The 8537-nt window shown below is 46.2% G+C and overlaps 1 long non-coding RNA gene across 5 annotated transcripts; it reads right to left on the bottom strand.

Annotated features, from left to right (window-relative positions):
* Nucleotides 1–1177: 1177 nt before the first annotated feature.
* Nucleotides 1178–5187, bottom strand: LOC127334058 (uncharacterized). Of its 5 annotated transcripts, XR_011752210.1 has the most exons (6): nt 4906–5186; nt 4110–4273; nt 3522–3655; nt 3211–3421; nt 2913–2977; nt 1178–2315 (listed from the first exon to the last, which is right to left on the bottom strand). It is a non-coding gene; the product is annotated as an uncharacterized lncRNA (long non-coding RNA). The 5 variants fall into 5 exon arrangements; XR_011752209.1 differs by having other exon boundaries at nt 2913–3421; nt 4906–5187; XR_007871916.2 differs by having other exon boundaries at nt 1178–2977; nt 4906–5184.
* Nucleotides 5188–8537: the final 3350 nt, after the last annotated feature.

Here is an 8537-nt window from a genome sequence, read left to right as displayed (position 1 = left end):
ATTTATACCCCTCTTCTTCTTCCTTCCCCCTTTGCTCAATCATTGCACAAGAAATCTGCCAAGCTTCACCTCCGTTAGAGCCACCTCAAGAACACAAGATTTGCAAGATCTCGTTCCTCCCCCAACCAAAGCTCTTGATCTTTGGAGATTCGAAAGAGAAGCCACCGATCTACATCCTCACCGAAGCGATTTTCATTTCCCCCTCATTTGTTTGAGGGATCTCATGCTAGTGTTCCTATTTGGTTCCCTGGTTGATTTGTGTTGATGTGTTGTTGTTGATTGTTGTGTTGTTACAGATTTGGGAGCCTCCAATTCGGTTGTGGATGTGTGCCCCAAGAACATTGTAAAGGCCCGGTTTCTGCCTCAAGGAAATCCCTTAGTGGAAGTGGGCTAGGCCTTCGTGGCGTTGCTCACAGGAGATCTGAGTGAAGCCTTCGTGGCTGTTGGTTTGGCTTGCGTAGCAACCACACTCCTCCAAACGTAGATGTACCTTCTTGCAAAGGAAGGGAACTACGGGAATCATCTCCGTGTCATCGCGTGCTCCACTCTCGGTTACCTCTATCCCATTCTATCTCCTATATATTGCGTAGCTATATCTTGCTTAGTTGATAACCTTGTCATATAGGTAAATTCACTTAGTTGCATATCTAGAGAATTTACCTTTGTGTCAAGCCTAAATTGAAAAAGAACTAAAAATTGGTTAGCACCTATTCACCCCCCCCCCCCCCCTCTAGGTGCGGCATACGATCCTTTCAACTACAACATGATAAAATCGAACGCAGTAATAAGATAGCATTGCTGTGCATCTCCGTGGTTCCAAGTTTTAGGTCTTCTTGTTACTCTTTCGCGGTTGGGCCGTCAAAATTGTCAACCAAGGATTTTATTTCAAAAAAATTAAACATTTCAAAATAAATTTAAAATGCATTTTTCATAATAGGTGCATCTACACCTATGAGCCAAAACACCATGTCCAGGTAGATGGGGCTACATTCTCGAAACGGGAGACTGAGCCTCCTCGGCAACAGGCAAGACCTACTCTGGCTGGTGGGGTATGACTGACGTAATTGCTAAATTCACATCTTGTCACAAGAGTGCAAATGCCCAATATGAAGGTGCATTGATACAACATCAACCTGGATGGTATTAAGTTCCTCGGTATGAAATGCCATGCTACATGTATGTTGAAAGGCCATAGGACGAACTTTATTAAGTTTAAGGAGAGTATAGAGGTGTTACAACAGCTCCGAGGTGGAGCAAAACAAGGAGTAGATGATAGATATGCGCTGGATCGACAAAGAGCACAGTATGCCTTAACTCCACGCACCGGCAGGTCAGCTAGAGAGAACTCACTCTTCCAGCCGATCGCCACATAGCTATCTCCTCCCTAAACGCGACAAAGACATCCTCTGCCTAATGTTGTAAGTTCTCAGAACTTCTAGAATTACTCTCCTCAGAACTTCTAGAATTACTCTCCTTCCAAATCTTCCAGTGTACCAGTATAGAAATTGTGTCAAAATCACACATGTTGAGTGTTGATCTTCGGCACCCTCTTCCTGACTTTTGTCCACCAATCTTCTGTTGAGAGAAAGTAAGAGCCTGGAATAGGAAAATCTGCCGCTGACCATGCTCTGATTAGTTGCCAGACCTGGGAGGTGAAACTGTAGTGGACAAAGAGATCAGTATTTGTCTCAGGGGCTGCGTGACATAGCTGACAGGACCCGCAGTTTGGGCACCCTCTTCAGTGCAGATTATCTGCTGTCATTTGAGATGTTATTTTAAAATTATAGCACTGTCATTCGCAACCTATATATCCGAACAATAATGTTGCTTACGTAGTGCTGGTCAATCTCATCCTTCATGCTACAAATCACAATGGGAGGCAAGCAGGGTTCAAAATAAAAAGGTAAAAAAGATATATTGACTACGAAAATAGTAAACAGATATACCAGTGGATATTGTCACATTCTGGGGCCTAAGTCGTTTGAAGGGAAAAGGCAAAAAAACAGACACCAGCAAGTTCTATTGCAGAATGCAGATTAATTGCCATGGGCCTGAGCAGCCTAATTTTTAACATAAAATTAGTTATTATGACAATATACATACGTGAGTAATCATTTTCAATAAACGAAAGTCTTCTCAACTTCTTAAACTCCTAGCTCTGTGGCTTCCTTGACCAGCTGCTCTAGATCTAGATGGTGCGTTATCCACCATCAAAATGACAGTATAATAGAGTTTTGTGACTCTTGACCATGATCATTCATTTTGTGACTACAACCATAGCTTGTATCCTCACTACCTTGCAATATAACGACAGTCTGCAGAGTTCGCAAAATAAAAGAGTGAAGCCCATAATGATGGGTGATGACTATGGTACTCTCATATTACCGTGTCGAGAAAATATCAGTTAATCATATTTATCCAAGGTTATTGTTATTAGTTTTACTCGACAGTGAGCCAGTTCAGAGCCCCAAAGGTATTTTATGTCCCAAACGGAAATGGATAGAGCTGGTATCACAGTAATGATCTACTTAACTACTATACAAATTAGCAAATTAGCATTGATAGCAGAAACTTCTGTTTTGCAAATTAGCCTGTCAATCAACCTGTCGGGTTTTCTAGCAATTAGAACTTAACTGTATCTCATTGCAGTCATCTAGTTTTTCCACAAGAACATACACAAATGCATATGCTGTGTCACAAAATCCCACCATGGTGAAAAATAGAAATTCAGTTGGTAAATAATCAACCATTGCACTGTCAATATTCAAACATACATTTACTTGCTTAAACTAAACTTGGCTGGCATGCACCATCATTGAAAAATATTAATAGTCCAACCTTTGAAAACATAGGCACCAAATATCTACATTGAACATGAAAGAATCATCACAAAAGACTAATTAAAAGCTTACCTATTGTGAGCCCAGCCTTTATGATATTACGTGAAATTTTGATCCTCTCACATGTGGAGGTCAATCTATTATCAAAACGGTTTTAGAAGGAAATTATAAAAACCATGTATTTGGGACACTTAATAGGATTAAATCATTAGGACAGTTAAAATTTGAAAGTAGCCATTTCTAGATTTAAGAGTAATCCAGATCAGAAGAACATTTTAGGTAATGAAAGACTCTTAACTGACCCAATACATAGCAATACAAGCCCACTGATACCACTAAAAACAGTAACAAGCCCAATGTAATATCTTACCACGTAGACATACAAGGGCATCACCTTGATCGTCATGAAAACTATGAACGCATATAAAGCCACCTGTCAGTCCCTCAACGTCCTCCACACATTCCTTCCCACTGCCATTTTGAGTTGAGTGCCTTCAGCATTGCAGCCTTGATGATGAAAGTCACTGCTCGATGTTTCAATAACATGCTCCTTCCTGATCCTTTGGCATCCACATAATGAACTGAAGGATGACACACAGTAAACACCATGAAAATAGAATGAGGAAATGGTACACCCAACAAACTAAGCAGTTAAAATTAGATGAAATTTGAGTATTTGACCTGAGTAATAGTTTCCGTGTGCTGCAAAGTTGGCTTGTCATTCCAAGTTTCCAACTTCTCTATGTGGGGTGGTGATCATGGACAATGCGAGCAACCTCTCGGTAGTATTGTATCTTGTATTATGTTCATTGAGACTGCCAGCCATAGAGAATAATTTCTTAGAGTTTTAAAGAGGCACAATATAACCTCCCAATGAGTAAAGGGAAACACAATATAACCTCCCAATGAGAGAAAGCTAACTGGAATCAAACACATCAGTTCCAACAAATAGGGATATCATCTGACCTTAATTCGATCTCTTTGACATAATTTAAGGATGATGGAATCGCATACTGAACCAAGTCAAAGTAGCAGAATGCATTATCTGATTCTGCATTTTTTTAGGTGACACTATTTAGCTGAACTGAGAAATCACCCTTGGTCTCTGCTTTTGATTTGACAAAAAGATTCCTAAACTTTCATGATACGTTAAGCATAGTTTCTAACTTTTATTTCAATCCTGATCTGGAGATTTGAACAATTATCTTGCCAATTCACTTCACATGCAATGCAAACCTAACTAAGATCATTTTTTTGGAGCCAACTAACCGTATCTTTTGAGGTGTCATTATTTGGACCTGTCTGGCGGAGGCATTTTGTTTCCCCGCTATTGGCGAACTGATCAAATAACCCAAGTGTGCTTCCCATAGAGATTTCCGTCAACACTCCAGCCAGTGAGTCTCACCTCAAACTGGACAGAGCACCATCGCGAACTGCACAAGAACATGTTTTAGACCAGGAAGGTGAGCTCCTCCAAAGAATAAAGTTGCAAACATTGTGGGAAACAAAATAAGTTATTCAACTGACTTGATTATTATAGATGAGAAATTAGGTATTTCTAATTCCTCTTATCAAGTTGTTATTCTAGAGGCTCTTATGAGTACAGACATACATACGAGTTTCTAACACCTCAAGCAAACATCGTGGTAACAAGCATAGCAGGGTATCTGATCCTGATGTTCGCACAATGGTTGCTGAAATTATATGATTGAGACCATTTTACCCAGACCTTCTAGTAACCTCAAACTACTAAAGTTTAGGGATCTCCACAACTAAATTACCAGGTATGCACTGTATCTGTATGAAACAAAATCAACACGGCAGCCCTGTTGCCTTGACCCAGTCGAGAACTCGAGATCATTTCGCCCCCAACCTCGCAGCTCTAAACAACTGTAGCAAAATTTCCGGGAATCGCCCCAATTACGTTATCCCAGAGAAGCACAACGAAGTAGTCTAACCCACCCTAAGCAGCGGCGAGCTCGATCCGGGGAGAACCGGGAAGCGCCAGTACAGGAGCCGAAAGCTTATAGATAGAGCAGAGAGCGGGGAGGAGCGGTGGGCTTGCCTTGGCGACGTAGTCCATCTCGGTGAACTTGAAGGCGATGCCGAGGCAGCCGAAGAGGACGGAGACGTGGGAGCAGGCGCGGGAGAAGTCCCCCGCCGCCATCGCCGCGGGCTGCTGCTTCGCGACGGCCGCCAGGTCCTCGAACGACGCGCCGGGGCGACGGCGACGACGGCGGCGGGGTGGAGGAGGGGAAGGTTGGGACGACTTCGGTGGATCTGTTGGGCTTGGCCCATTTGGGCGCTAGCGAGCAGTGGGATGTTTGCGTTTAGCCATCGATGGACGTAGGTAGGTGGGACGACCAGAACTACGAAACGTATTATGGAGGCAGAATAAGGAACCAATTTAGTCTTTTTAAGTAGTAGAGATTTTCACAAACTAATACATAATTGGGAACGTGGTTTACACGAAAACACAGTTAGGAACATGGGTTTTCCACAAACTAATACATAGTTCGAACCATCGTGGACACAAATATAAAATTTTGCAAAGAAACTAAACCTAACTAGGCCGTGCATCGAAGGTTTTCTGTGTTCGCTGCTAAGAAAGAACACTCGAGGGCACACCCAGTCACCTAAACTGGAAAATCCAGCGGGAGGATGGTGCCCTTGTTGGTTCTACCGATGAGGCGAACAGGCAGAAACCTCCGTGCACGTGTTCGCTGCGAAGAAACAACACTCAGTCGTCCTCCTCGTCGGTGTTGTCGCCGTGGTAGTCCCGGCGGCAGCGCGTCTCGTCGAAGACCTTGACGCTCATGTCCTTGTCGCCGAAGTAGGAGAACAGGAGGATGAAGCCGGCTTCGAGGCTGTGGTGCCGCGCGAACTTCTCCCAGCCGATGTTGAGGTACATCTTGCCGCGAGCGTCGTAGATCACGTCGACGATCCACCGTTAGTAGCCGCACGCAGCCTCCCGCAGATGCATCGTGCGCGGGAGGTCGTCGCCGGCGACGTAGTCGGCGAAGGAGTCCGGCAGCCTCTGGATGCCGCGCTGGTCGCCCTTGAGGACGAGGACGAACTCGAACATCACGTCCGGCTCCACGTCCATCTCCGACGATGAAGCCGACGGCGTGGGAGGCGACGGCGAGCGTTCACCTCTGCCGCAGCCACGACCACCACCACGACCACGACCACGGCCGCGAGGTCGGCCTCCGCCTCTACCAGACATAGCGTCGAGTCTTGTTGAGATGGTGGCGGCTAGGGTTTGGGAGAGAGGCGCTAGGGTTTATGTGTGAGAGGGATGATGAGAGGCGGCCCTTTTATAGGCCGGAGGGAGGCGGAGGAGCGGTGGCGCTCATTAACACCGGCACGCAGAGCTAGGCACGACGGGACGCGTCGCTGCGGGAACTACACCGTCGCTGCGCGCCAATAACTTCCGTCGCGAGGTAGGCGACGGTTATGTTAAAAATTATTGTGCCGCTGACGAGTCGGCCCCGCCACTCCCCGCCTCGCTTTTCGGTGTGTACGGCGTCCCCGGTGCGTCCCCTGTGGGATGGGGACGGGCTCGGGGCGCCGGACACCGTATCGGGGCGCGCCGGATAAAAATAGGTTTTGGGGGACGCGGCTGGAACGGTTTTTTGGTCCGGCGAGTCCCAAATCTCTTTGGGGGACGCTTCGTATCGGGGCGCGCCGGATAAAAATAGGTTTTGGGGGACGCGGCTGGAACGGTTTTTTGGTCCGGCGAGTTCCAAATCTCTTTGGGGGACGCTTTGGGGCACGCGACTGGAGATGCTCGAAGCAGAAGCCACACTGAGAGACGAAAACACTCTACGGAAGAGCATTTGCAAATGTCACGATATTTCTAGAGAATTCGGTACCTGCGTTATATACTTTGTACGAGATCTTTCTAGTGAATTTCTTGCATTGTAAATTTGTGCTGCACTTTTTATTCTGCATTGTTATACTATACTCTTTTTACTAAGTTTTCTTTTGCATTTTTTGCACTAGTTTGTACCTCTGAGTATTAATAGAAAAGAACAACACGACCAACCAAAGTAGTCTCGCTTAATACGACCAACCAAAGTAGTCTAAAGGATGCAGGTAGTTCTCGATCCAGAACAAACTCAATTCTCTATCATCCCAATATCATGTGCAATTCATGTGTAATTGAGAGAAAAAGATATGGAATTGCACATCTAGAGCTAGTAAATGGGTATAGAAAAGTTTGCACTGGTGACAGCCGTATCTAGCCCAAGCCAGCCGGTAACGCTCTTTGTAGGAGCATCTCCATCGGTGTGTCCCAAATAGTCGTCGGTAGGGACGTCGACACTGTCGTATGGGGGGAGGGAGTGCCGACACAATATCCTTTTCTCCCACACCGGCGCCACCCATACTGCAGCCCTGTTAGATCATTTGAATTAAAAACTCAAAAAATGCATAGAAATTTGAATAGGTTTTTGAATATAAAGTTTGGACCAACACACGGCCACCAAATTCGAATCGGTTTTCGAATATGAAGTTTGGGACAACATACGGCCACCGAATCGCTGTCATAGTTCGGCTGCAAAAAACAACTTCGGCTTCCAGGCCAAATGATCAGATGAACGAGGTCATGGGCTGCAGCTCCATCGCTGCAACCCGGATCCACGGTCGCCGAGGGAGGCATGAACGTCGACGGTGCGGGGGGGGGGGGGGGGGGGCATGAACGTCGACGGTGCCAGCGGAGTCATGAACGTCGACGGTTCCGGGGGAGACATGTCGCCGACGCAGCTTCCGTCGTCAGCACCTCTTGGCCGATGCGCTCGCAGTACATCTCATGCCACACCCTCGCCAATGGGTCCATCTTCGCCATGTCGGCCATCAAGATCTTGGATTCTTGAGACATCTTGGCCAACGAAAGCTGCATCGCTTCGTTGGTGGCATTCATGGCGGCAGCGTGTGCTTCCATCTTGGCCGCCTCCACCTTCTCCCTCTCAAACTCAGTCTTCATGTCTTGCTTCTCTAGTATTTCCTTCCACATGACGGCGGCCCTATCCGCCGCTTCCTTGTTCTTCGTTCGGAAGGAGGATATCATCTTCTTGAGGGAGGCGTCCATGGTGGCCAATGCCGGCGCCGCATTCCTCTCGGCCTTGGCCTTCTTATTTCCAATGGGGCTTCCAGTGGAGGCGCCGGCGGGATCAACCGGTCCATCTTCCCCGACACCGTCCTTGTTGAGAGTGTGCCGGATGGCATCCCATTTTTTGCAACCTTGTAGTTTGTTGAAGCAATGCATGAGGGGGAAATCTTTGTCCTCGTTTTGGCTCTTGTACATATTGAGGGCATCGAGCATCTAACAATACATGTTTCATTAACAAGATATAGAACAAGATGGACATAATCAAATAGATACACTATGATGCATTATGAAATAGACATCATACCCAATCCACCATCGTCTTGCCGCTCTCATTTCAGATCTTAATCTTCTCATAGTAGCCATGAAAATTGCTACACACCACCTTGATGATGTTCCAACGGTGAGAGAGGGCGCCCTCGTTCCGGATCATGTGTATAGTGGCGTACTCACCATAGTTCTTGTTCTCGTTGAATGAATCAAGGATGCGCTTGTAGTACTTGCCGGAGGATTGATTGGCGCCGGTGATGGGGCAAAATATAACTTGCTTCCAAGCGTCGATGAGTGATGTCTATGCACGCTTCTAT

This window comes from Lolium perenne, chromosome 2 (genome assembly GCF_019359855.2).
Source record: "Lolium perenne isolate Kyuss_39 chromosome 2, Kyuss_2.0, whole genome shotgun sequence".
NCBI lineage: Eukaryota > Viridiplantae > Streptophyta > Magnoliopsida > Poales > Poaceae > Lolium > Lolium perenne.
This window is presented reverse-complemented; position numbering and strand designations above follow the sequence as displayed.